The sequence below is a fragment of the Acomys russatus genome, chromosome 14, assembly GCF_903995435.1.
Source record: "Acomys russatus chromosome 14, mAcoRus1.1, whole genome shotgun sequence".
Taxonomy (NCBI): domain Eukaryota; kingdom Metazoa; phylum Chordata; class Mammalia; order Rodentia; family Muridae; genus Acomys; species Acomys russatus.
The window spans coordinates 16,746,423-16,757,616 of NC_067150.1; the positions used below are offsets into that span (position 1 = coordinate 16,746,423).

Here is an 11,194-nt window from a genome sequence, read left to right on the forward strand (position 1 = left end):
TTCCAAGGTTATTGAAGAATCTCCTGTTTCAATGTTGTATAAAGAATGCTTCCCAATTATCTCTGATTGGTTCATAAAAAGCTGAGCGTCCAATGACTGGACAGAGGAGATAGGAAGGCTGGACTTCTGATCCCAGTGAGGGGCAGAGAGAAAAAGGAAGAAGGTTGCTGGGCGATGAGTTTGCCATGGATAAAGATGGGGCAGGAGTGGCCGGGGAAAGACTGGATGGCAGGTAAGAGGGCACGTAGCTTAGAAATAGCCAGACTAGCATAATTCAGTTAGATGAATAGCCACCCAGTTACAGTCCTTAAAACTTACTGCCCTAAATCTGGGCACAATGGCGCACACCTTTAGTCCCAGCACTTGGGAGGCAGAGGTGGGCGGATCTCTGTGAGTTCAAGGCCAGCCTGGTCTACAAAGCAAGTCCAGGACAGCCAAAGCTACACAGAGTTTAATAGGGTCACCCCCTCCACAGTCTCCAACATATGCTGCCCTTTCCTTCTTTCCCTTTTTGTTTTGGTTTTTTTGTTGTTGTTGTTGTTTTCTTTTTCTTTTTCGAGACAAGGTTTCTCTGTGTAACTTTGGCTGTCCTGGAACTCACTCTGTACACCAGGCTGGCCTTGAACTCACAGCGATCCTCCTGCCTCTGCCTCCAAGTGATGGGATTAAAGGTGTGCACCACCGCTGCCCAGCATGCTGTCATTCCTTAGTTCCATCTCGTCTCAGCATTTTAATTTACTACCAATACTATATAGAAATGAGGTCTGGGAACATCAAAACCCTTCTGTGCTGGTTGAATAAGAATGCCCCCAATAGGTTCATATATTTGAATGCATAGTCATTAAGGAGTGGCTTAATGTAGAAGGACTGGGAGATATGTTTAGGGCCAGAAAAGAACCCTCTGACCCAGACTTGACCCCAAGCACCTGCATTAAAGGAAGAACACCCTGCCCTGGCTTGACTGGAAGCTCTGAGACTTGGAAATGCCTGCCCCATGGCTCAGCATTAATGGCTAATGTTTCCTATCATGCAATGCTTTCCCACCATGGATCCTCTGAAATCCTTATAAAAACCTTCCCCTCTGCCCGGCCCTCTGCTGCTCCTATTCCTATTCAGAGCGAGCCACCATTCTTTCCTTCTCCCTGGGAGGGTCCAGAACTCACTGAAAAAAATCTCCACAGACTCAAGCAGTATACAGACAACAAAGAGTGTTTGTTCTGCAGAGAATTCCAGCATGCTGGGGTCGTTCATTCATACAAATTGGCAATGACCCCAGACAAAGTAATAGGGGTCTTTTATAGGGAACTAGTGAACTTTAAAAAAAAGGGGGGGGGGAAGGGTGAGGTAATTTTGACTATGATTGGAGGGCTGAGCATCGGTTACATGAGGCACAAGTTGATTGGTCAGTGCTAGGTGGATGGCCATTTAGTCCACTGCCTCACACTTGGCCAGTGCAGGCTTCTACAAGGGCTAGGGCATCCTGCTATGTGACTTTGGCTAGGATTGACAGAGTGGTTACTAAGCAACCATATTTAGCTCTGGGTGGATGGCAAGGCTGTCACTGGCTGGCTGCCCGTGGTTTGTGGACATCCTGGGAGCAGCAGTTCCAGGACCAGAACTTTAGCCTACCTTGACCGAAACCAGGCAATGAGGTCGACCAAGTCTATATATCTAGTGCCTCTTACTCCCCAATAAATTTCTTGTGTGAGGTTTGTTGTGCTGTTTGACTTTGTGGTTTGCCCTGGCTTCTGACTTGTCCTTGTGTCAAAACAAACAAACAAAAATAAATAAATAAAACCTTTACAGTGTGTCCTTATTGGAGTAGCTGTGTCCTTGTTGGAGTTATCTGTGTCCTTGTTGGAGTAGCTGTGTCCTAGTTAAAGTATCTGTGTCCTTGTTGGAGTATCTGTGTCCTTGTTGGAGTATCTGTGTCCTTGTTGGAGTAGCTGTGTCCTTGTTGGAGTAGCTGTGTCCTTGTTGGAGTAGCTGTGGCCTTGTTAGAATAGCTGTGGCCTTGTTGGAGTAGCTGTGTCCTTGTTGGAGTAGCTGTGGCCTTGTTAGAATAGCTGTGGCCTTGTTGGAGTAGCTGTGTCCTTGTTGGAGTAGCTGTGGCCTTGTTAGAATAGCTGTGGCCTTGTTGGAGTAGCTATGGCCTTGTTGGAGGAAGTGTGTCACTGGTCCTGGGCTTTGAGGTTTCAGAAGCCCAAACCAGGCCAGTGTCTCTCTCTCTCCTGCTGCTGGCAGATCCGATGTAGAACTCTCAGCTCCTTCTCCAGCACCATGTCTGCCTGTATGCTGCCATGCTTCCCGCCATGTTGAAATCTCTGCAACTGTAAGCAAGCCCCGATTAAATGTTTCTTTTTCAAGAGTTTCTGTGGCCATGGTCTCTTCACAGCAATAAAACACTGACTAAGACACCTTCTAGCCACCCACCCTTCAGTGACCTGACCACCACTGAAGGCAATGATGATGGCACCCAGCCCCAAAGGGTGAATTGAACCAAAGCAACTTCAGAAGCAGTGAGGCTGCACCGCAGCAGGTGGGAGTGGAGGAGGGAGAGCCAAGCCACAGGTGAGAAGCCAGCTTCACCGGCCAACTCCAGGAATTGCCCTGTTCCGCTCTCTCACGCCAGCAGAGAGAGCAAGGGGAGACTTGCCCCGCCCTGTACCTTTGCCTCTTTGCTGTGCTAGACTCAGATCGCTAGAGAGTCCAGAGTCCATGCAAAAGCAAAGGAATTTTTATTAAACTGATGTGTCGGGGCCAACCAAGCTCCGAGGAGATGGAAGGCCCCGTTCTGCAAGAGTAGGGGATTAATATACCATACACAGAAGCAGAACTTAGCAACAATGGTTAGTCAGCAAGTGATAGGCTAACAGTAGGTGACCTTTTAGGTGAATGGGGGTCCGAGGTAGTAAATTTTAAGTAGGGTGAGAAAGGGGCAGTAAATTCTGGGGGCAGGGTTGAGATGGGGGCAGTAAATTCCGGGAGTAGGGTTGAGATGGAGGCTAGTGGAGAATTTCTAACTTGTTCTTCTCCCTTTACTGCTACCTTGTTTGCCCTTGTTATTGGCCTGCAATTTTTTTTTTAAGGTTTATTTATATATTATTTATAGTGTTCTGTTTACATGTACACCTACACACCAGAAGAGGGCACCAGCTCTTACCATTGATGGTTGTGAGCTACCATGTGGTTGCTGGGAACTGAACTCAGGACCTTTGGAAGTGCGGATGGTGCTCTTAACCTCTGGGCCATCTCTCCAGCCCTGGCCTGCAATTCTTGCTTTGCTCAGCTAACACGCTATTGTTATGATGGCTAAGGCCAAGCCACCTGGAATCTTTCAGCTGCTGCTTCCAGCCCAGCCCTTCCTTTGGGCTGTTGAGCCAAGGCACATGGCACTCCTAGAGCTGAGTGCTCCCCCCTTTGTACCTTTGTTGCTTTCCTCCCACCATCCCCTCGAAGCTGTCATTCTCTCACCCACTCACTCCTCAGGTGCTGTGTGTGCCTGGTTCTGGGGATACAGAAATGGATAATTGATTTTGGGGGGCCACCATAAGATAGCATCATAAACCAGGGCTCATGGTGATGATGCCTTTAATCCCAGCATACAGGAGGCAGAGGCATGTCTATCTCTGAGTTCAAGGTCAGTCTGGTCTACATACCCAGGCCAGCCAACAGTAAATGGGGAGACTGTCTTAAAACAAAACAAGAAAACAGTGAAACAAAGTATCATAGGCTGTTTGGCTCACAATAACAAAAACTGATTCAACTCTCCAGGAGACACTCCTGTGTGTCTCCAGGTTGCTTTTCCTGGACACCAGTCAGATGGGATGCAGGACCCACCTGCTCCATGACGTCATCTCAATTACTTCTGCAAAGACTCGTTCTACAGGGAGTGGCATTATGAGGGACATGGTGCACCATATAACAAGGTGACAGCCTTCTGCTCCCAATGTCCCCTCCTCACAGTGGCCATGGTTCTGTCTTCAGGGGGAAGTGGGCCATCTGGCTTCTCTAGGCATCCATGCTCCTGCTGTGAGGCAAGCTGACCAGCAAGGCCCTCTACAGTATTCCCTGTGTTTGTTTTGTTTTTAGTTTTTGGTTTTTCTGAGACAGGGTTTCTCTGTGTTCTTGCCCAGAGCTTCCAGTCCTGACAGGAGCACAACAGACCCATCACGGAAGGCTCCAGAAAGTCAGGTTTTCCAACTTCTTATGCTCCTGACCCCAGGTGCCTGACTTCTAAGTTATCTAAAGAGCATCACCTACCCTAAGTTGGCCTCTGTCTCACCACTCCTTAAGAACCTAACACACACACACACACACACACACACACACACACACACACACACACACACACGCACGTGCGCGCACACACACACATACACACACACACACACACACACACACACACACACACACAGTGTCCTTAGGCTCCATATCGCCTCTTCTCAACAGGCACCTTGACTTTCATTGCCAGACCAGGCTATAACTGGACACTTCTGCCTCCACATCTTTGCCCTCAGGAGTCTCTGTAGAAGGCCCCGCCCCTCCACCTTACCCACTGTGTCCCAACATTGTCCATCAAGTCCTCCTCCTTGCTAGGAACTCCTCAGATCTGCGCCTAGGGAAACATGTCCTATTTCCACTCCACACACCTTGCAACTCTCTGCTGCAACCCTTTTCTGGTGTTTGATTGTAGCCTCCGTACCGTCTCGTTTGCTTCTTTGTTTTGAGACAGAGGTTCACTGTGTAGCCCAGGCTGATGGGAGACTCTCAGCAATCCTCCTGCATCAGCTTCTGAAAGTGCTGAGGTAACAGGTGGAGGTTACTGTATTTAGCTTTCTTCTAAACCTAAAAAATGTTTAACTTAAATTGTAGGGTGTGTGTGTATGTGTGTGTGTGTGTGTGTGTGTGTGTGTATACACAGGCACACACAATATCTCTGTATATGTATTTGGATTTTAAAAAAATCTGTGACAGAGCCCAAGCTGCCCATGGGGATTACCCCATGAGTGGGTCTTGACTTGGCTTCATGAGCACCTGGCAACCAGCCCTGGCAACCAGCCCTGATGGTTCTAGCAGGTGCTATGCTGGCATCACTGTCTGCCATCAGTCAGTCTTTGAAAGAGACCCAGACCCTAGTACCTAGAAAGATCGTTTATGCATCCGGTCTTACAACAAGCCCAGGTGAAGTGCCTGGGAAATTTAGGGGGTGGCACACACTGTCCAGTTGAAAATAAGTGTAGGCAAGAGGACAGCAGTGTGCATGGGGCGGTGACAACATGGGCTCACTCAGTGCTGGTTGCAAGTGAAGCCGTGATGAAGGTGCTGGTACTTCATGTTGACTTTCCACAGTTTCTGGTACCTTTCACGGTGGTCAAAGGTGAGTGGGACAGAAGCAGCAATGGTGCTGGGATCTGAAAAGACAAATTCCCAAAGTCTGAAAGTTCACTCTCCTTTCACCTAAGGGATGCTGAGACCCTGCTATCCCCGCCAAGCCTGCCTCCTGTGCCTTCCTGGAGCTTCTGTGCTGTGGCCCATGGTCCATTTCATGAGATGGCTTGGCTGCAAGACAAGAAAGGTGGGCACGGGAAGACAATCCCCAGTGCTGTGGAGACCCAGTAAGAACAGGGGCAGCTAGCATGTGCACAGCCATGAAAACATAGCTAAATTCTGCTCTTTTATTTTTAAAAGATATATATATTATGTATACAGTGTTCTGCCTGCATTTACACCTGCATGCCAGAAGAGGGCACCAGATCTCATTATAGATGGTTGTGAGCCACCATATGGTTGCTGGGAATTGAACTCAGGACCTCTGGAAGAGCAGACAGTGCTCTTAACCTCTGAGCCATCTCTATAGGCCCACTCTTTGCTTTTCAAAAGACCAGGGTGTGGTTCAGTGTGGGGCACCTGAATTCTACTTCTAGCTCAGAAGAAAACTCCTTTATCATGTGGCATTATTCTATAGCACTGGGATATAAATGGTCAGGGAGCTCAGGTCAAGCTTGTTGCTGCCTCTCTCAGCTGGCCAGTGGAGGAGTTCAAACTCAGGCAGTGTGGGTGCAGTTCCCATAGTAACCACTGACCTCTGCGCCCACTGCCAGGGGCCTCACAGCACAGGGGACAGTGGGCTGGCAGGAGCATTTGTTTCCTATTGCACCTTAGCAAATGACCACAACTTAAAGGCCTCTAATAGTTAAGCAAGATGTGGTGATGTGCCCTGTTATCTTAGCACATGAATGGGGCTGAGCAGGACCATGAGTCCAAGTCCACCTAGTTTAAACAAAAAAACAAAAACCCCCAAAACTGCCAGGCGTGGTGGCTCATGCCTTTATTCCCAGCACTCGGGAGGCAGAGGCAGGTGGATCCCTGTGAGTTTGAGGCCAGCCTGGTCTACAAAGTGAGTCCAGGACAGCCAAGGCTACACAGAGAGACCCTGTCTCGAAAACAAAACAAAACAAAACAAAAAACCCAAAACTTCCACCAGATATGATCTTTACTCTTCAGCTCATAAGTGTGGGCAGGCTAAACTGGAATCTCTGCTAAATATCTCACAGAACCAAAACCAAATTGCCAGCAGGGCACTTCCTGGAGGCCATGAGGAAGAAGGTATATGGCGGCTCACCAAGGGCTGGCTGCAGGACATGGAGCTCCATTCCCTTGCTGGTTGCTCAGGACCTGCTACTAATAATTCAGCATTTCTCTCAGTAGGCAATGTAAGGAAAGCCTGGTGACAAGTTCAATTGCTGGAGCTCACATGGGAGAAGAGAACGGGCACCAGCAAGTTGTCCTCCGACCTCTACACACGTGTCAGGGGACATGCATGCCACAGACCTGCGCACTGTCATTTAAAAAAGAATCTAACAGCCTGGTGTGGTGGCACATGCCTTTAATCCCAGCACTTGGGAGGAAGAGGCAGGTGGATCTTTGTGAGTTCGAGGCCAGCCTGGTCTACAAGTGAGTCCAGCACAGCCAAGGCTACATAGCAAGACCCTGTCGAAAAACAAAAATTAAAAAAAAGAATCTAGCGTTTCCTCCATATGGCATGTCTTTTGTTTATCCAAATCAATGTCACACGTGAAATCGTCCTTGGAGTCTGACCTCCTCTTAGAGTGCGTCTTCCCTGTCTTACAAGAGTTGGTCATCCCAGGAGCGGTTCTGAGGAAGGGAACAGGGCGGTGCTAGCGTTCTGCATGCCACAGCTATACCTCTGCATGGCAAAGGTAGATCTAAAGGCTGGAGAGGGGTGGGGTGCAGTCTGGAAATGCGAGGTGAATAGGATGTTGGCTTCGTGGGCTCAGTTGTCAGCTGACTTTATAGGGTTATAATCTACAAGGTGTGATGCATATGTGTCGTGTATGCATGCTTGCATGTATATGCTCGATGTGTGTCTCCGAGTGGTGTATGTTTATACATGATGTGTGCTGGTATGTCGGTATGCTGGTCCACCTGTGTGCTGTGTGTCGTCTAGAAGTCATTGGGTGTCAGCCTATGTTGTGTGGGCCAGGCTGGCCTGGAATTCAGAGTTCATGGCCGGTCTCTGTACCCCAAGTGCCACCACACCCAGCTCGTTGAATCTGAAGCTCACAGATTGGCTGGGCTGACTGGCCAGTGAGCCCGAGAATTGCCTGTTTTTTGTTTTAAACATTTAAAAAAAAGATTTATATATTTATTATGTACACAATGTACACCTGCATATCAGAAGAGGGCACAAGATCTCATTCTAGATGGTTGTGAGCCACCATGTGGGTGCTAGGAATTGAACTCAGGGCCTCTGGGAGAGCAGACAGTGTTCTTAACCTCTGAGCCATCTCCCCAGCCAGAGAGCTGCCCATTTTATCCACTTCCCTCTCCTCTCCCCCAGCACTGGGTCCTTGGGCTTATTTTATCCAGTGAGCTCTCCCTGATCTTTTTCCTGGCCTGGGACTCAAACTAAGGGTCTGCCACCATAGTGTCTCCAGTTCTTTGTGACATTCCTTTATTATTTCAGATTTTTCCTTCTGAGAGAGAAGCTCATGAATCCAGGCTGGCTTTAAACAGTGTGTATCCGTGTGTATGACTTTGACCTGATCCTCTACTTCGACCTATGTGCTGTGACTGCAGACACATTTTCCCAGAAATAGCTTCACAATTTTTTTTTTTTGTTGTTTTGTTTTGTTTTTCGAGACAGGGTTTCTCTGTGTAGCCTTGGCCATCCTGGACTCACTTTGTAGACCAGGCTGTCCTCGAACTCACAGCGATCCGCCTGCCTCTGCCTCCTGAGTGCTGGGATTAAAGGCGTGCGCCACCACGCCCGGCTTGCTTCACAATTTCTTTTAAAGATTCTTTTTTAACTTTAAAGGCCAGAAGGAGCCTGATCTCCTGCAGCTGGACTTAACAGAGGCCCTTGGAAGCTGCCTGACGTGAGTGCTGGGAACAAGACTCAAGTCCTGTATAAGAGCAGTGCGTGTTCTTAACCACTGGACCATCTCCAGCCATTAAATTTTACCTTATATGTATCGGGTATTTTGCCTACGTGTGTATCTATGGACCACTTGTGTGGCCACTGGCCATGGAGGCAGAAGAGGGGTGTAGTGTACCCCAGAATTAGAGTTATAGATGGTTGTAAGCCTCCATGTGAGTCCTGGGCCTCCTAGAAGAGCAGCCAGTGCTTTTAACTGCCATCTCTCCAACCCCAACCCCAACCCCACTTTAAAGTAAAAATGTAAATTATGTGTAGCCACATGTGGCTGTGTGCACGAGTGCAGTGTCCTTGGGGATCTGAGCTGTTAGCTCTCCCTGGAGTTGGAATCATAGACAGTGTGATATAGACAGAGGTGGATGCTCAGAATGGACCAGAATCCTCTGGAAAAGGGGCAAGTGCTCCCTGACTGATAAGCCATCCCTCCTGCCCCCAAATCAAATTACATTTAGGCAATTTATTTTGAGACAGGGTCTGTCTCTTGACTGGCCTGGAACTTGCTCTGTAGACTAAGCTGGCCTTGAACTCAGAGAGATGAACTGTTTCTACCTCCCAAGTGCCTCCTGGGATTAAGGCATGTGCCAGCGCACCGAGCTAATATTTCATTTCACTTACTGTATGCGTATGCATGCTTTACCCATATGTTTGTTGAGTACCACTGATGTGTCTGGTGCCCACGGATCTCAGAAGAGAGTGTCGAATCCCCATGGCTGTGAGCCACTACTTGCAAGCTGGGATTCAAACCACAGCTTTCTGCAAGAGCAGCGAGTACTCTTAACCACTGAGCCATCTCCAGCCCAACCCCTGACTGTGGCTGTGGGGTGAGAGGGTTGGGGAGTCCTCTCTCTGCTCTTTATGGGCTATAGAAAGATGAGCCAAAGAAGCAAGAAGGCAGTTTGGCCCAACCTGAGTTAGTAGTTGGTGTTAGTTCAAACGTCAGGAGTCTGACGTTTATTTTAGGCCTATTTAAGTACAGCAGTGAATAGTGAAAGCTGTTCTGGTGATAATTAGCCCAGTCCTGAATGCACAATAAGGCGTGCATGAATCTCCCCAGGACTGCATCAAAACTATTTGTAAAGTCAATAAAGATGGAATTGACTGAGAAAAACAGATTTACAATAAGGGTCTGGGGGAGGACCTGATGCTGGAAAAGTCTCTAGTCACATGGGTCATGCCCCTTGACCTCTGCCCCAGTCAGTCCACACCAGGGCTGCATGGGTGGGTTGTGTTTGTGCAACATGAGGTAGGAATTTATGGGTGTTTTCTGTGATCTAATGCTTCCCTTGGCTTTATTTCCAGCCCTTTTCTGAGTCTGCAGGGTTTTTTTGTTTTTTGTTTTGTGTGTGTGTGTGTGTGTGTGTGTGTGTGTGTGTGTGTGTGTGTTGTTGTTGTTGTTTTAGTTGAGATAGGGTCTCTCTGTTAGCCTCAGCTATCCTGGACTTGCTTTGTAGGCGAGGCTGGCCTTGAACTCACAATGATCCGCCTGCCTCTGCCTCCCGAGTGCTAGGATTAAAGGCCTGCGCCACCATGCCTAGCTTAGTTAGCACCTCTTAAGACACAGTAAGTGCAACACAAGACATAAGTGTCTTCACTGGTACAGGAAAACTCCACCCTCAAGTCAGTAAGTAATGACAGGGGAAAGAAATCTGCACTTTCTCTTTTTTTCCTTTCTTTTTCTGGTTTTTCTCTGTGTATGGCTGTCAAGGTTGGTTCTTTTTGAGACAAGATCTCACCTGGCAGCCAGGCTGCTCTCCAACTTAGATTTCTACTTACACCTCTTCCTTCTAGGTGCTGGGGATAAAGATGTGCACCACCTGTCTAGCTTTTGTTTTTATAGAATGAGGTTTACTTAAAATAAGGGGCGGCAGCTGGGTGGTGGTACGTGCCTGTCATCCCAGCAGAGGCAAAGGCAAGAGGATCTCTGTGAGTTCAAGGCCAGCCTGGTCTATAGCGTGAGTTCTATGATAGCCAAAGCCACACAGAGAAATTCTGTCTTGAAAAAACAAACAAACAAGGGGTAGCAGTCTGGGTAGTAACAGTAGTGCCACTAAGCTGACTCTTGGAAGGCAGCAAGTACTTGGTGCTATTAGGGTCCTTTCAGACTGCTAACCTTAAAAAGCTATGAACTTGACAGTTACCACATAAGGCCATTTGTAGATAAAAAGCAAGCATCAGGACCCATGAGAAAAAGATCGGCATGGTGGAGTGTGCCTGCCATTCCAGTGCTAGGGAGGTGAGATGGGAGACTCCCTGGGCTGCACTGGCCACCCAGCCTTACTTTCCTGGTGAGCTGCAGGCCAGTGAAGACTATGAGAGAAAAAAGGTACCTAAAGATTGACACCTGAGGCTGTCCTTCTGGCCTGGATGCATGGGGGGAGGTGGAGTGGGAGGGGTAGGGGGACTGTGGGGGGGCACACACACATGTCCTACATATACTGGCATAGTGACAAATGCCTTTAATTCTAGCACATGGGAGGCAGAGATAAGCAGATCTCTGAGTTTAGTTAGTGTCAGCCCATCTACATAGGCAGCTCTTGGCCAGACAGAGCTACACAGTCAGACCAGTGTCAAGATGAAATAAAACATCCCCATGTATTATGTTGATGCCCTGTGAGATACTTTCCTTTTCTTCTTTAAAGATCAGATCTTGCTACTCAGCTCAGGATGCTGTGAACTGAATTGGAGGCCTGTGTGTACACCTAGGTCCACATGATGTGTTTCTGAAAAACTCCA

General features: G+C 48.2%; 1 protein-coding gene across 2 annotated transcripts in view; it reads left to right on the plus strand.

Annotated features, from left to right (window-relative positions):
- The window catches only part of Prkcsh (protein kinase C substrate 80K-H), an 827,425-nt gene that overhangs the window by 372,398 nt on the left and 443,833 nt on the right, over nt 1-11,194 (plus strand). The gene's annotated exons all lie outside the window — the stretch shown is intronic.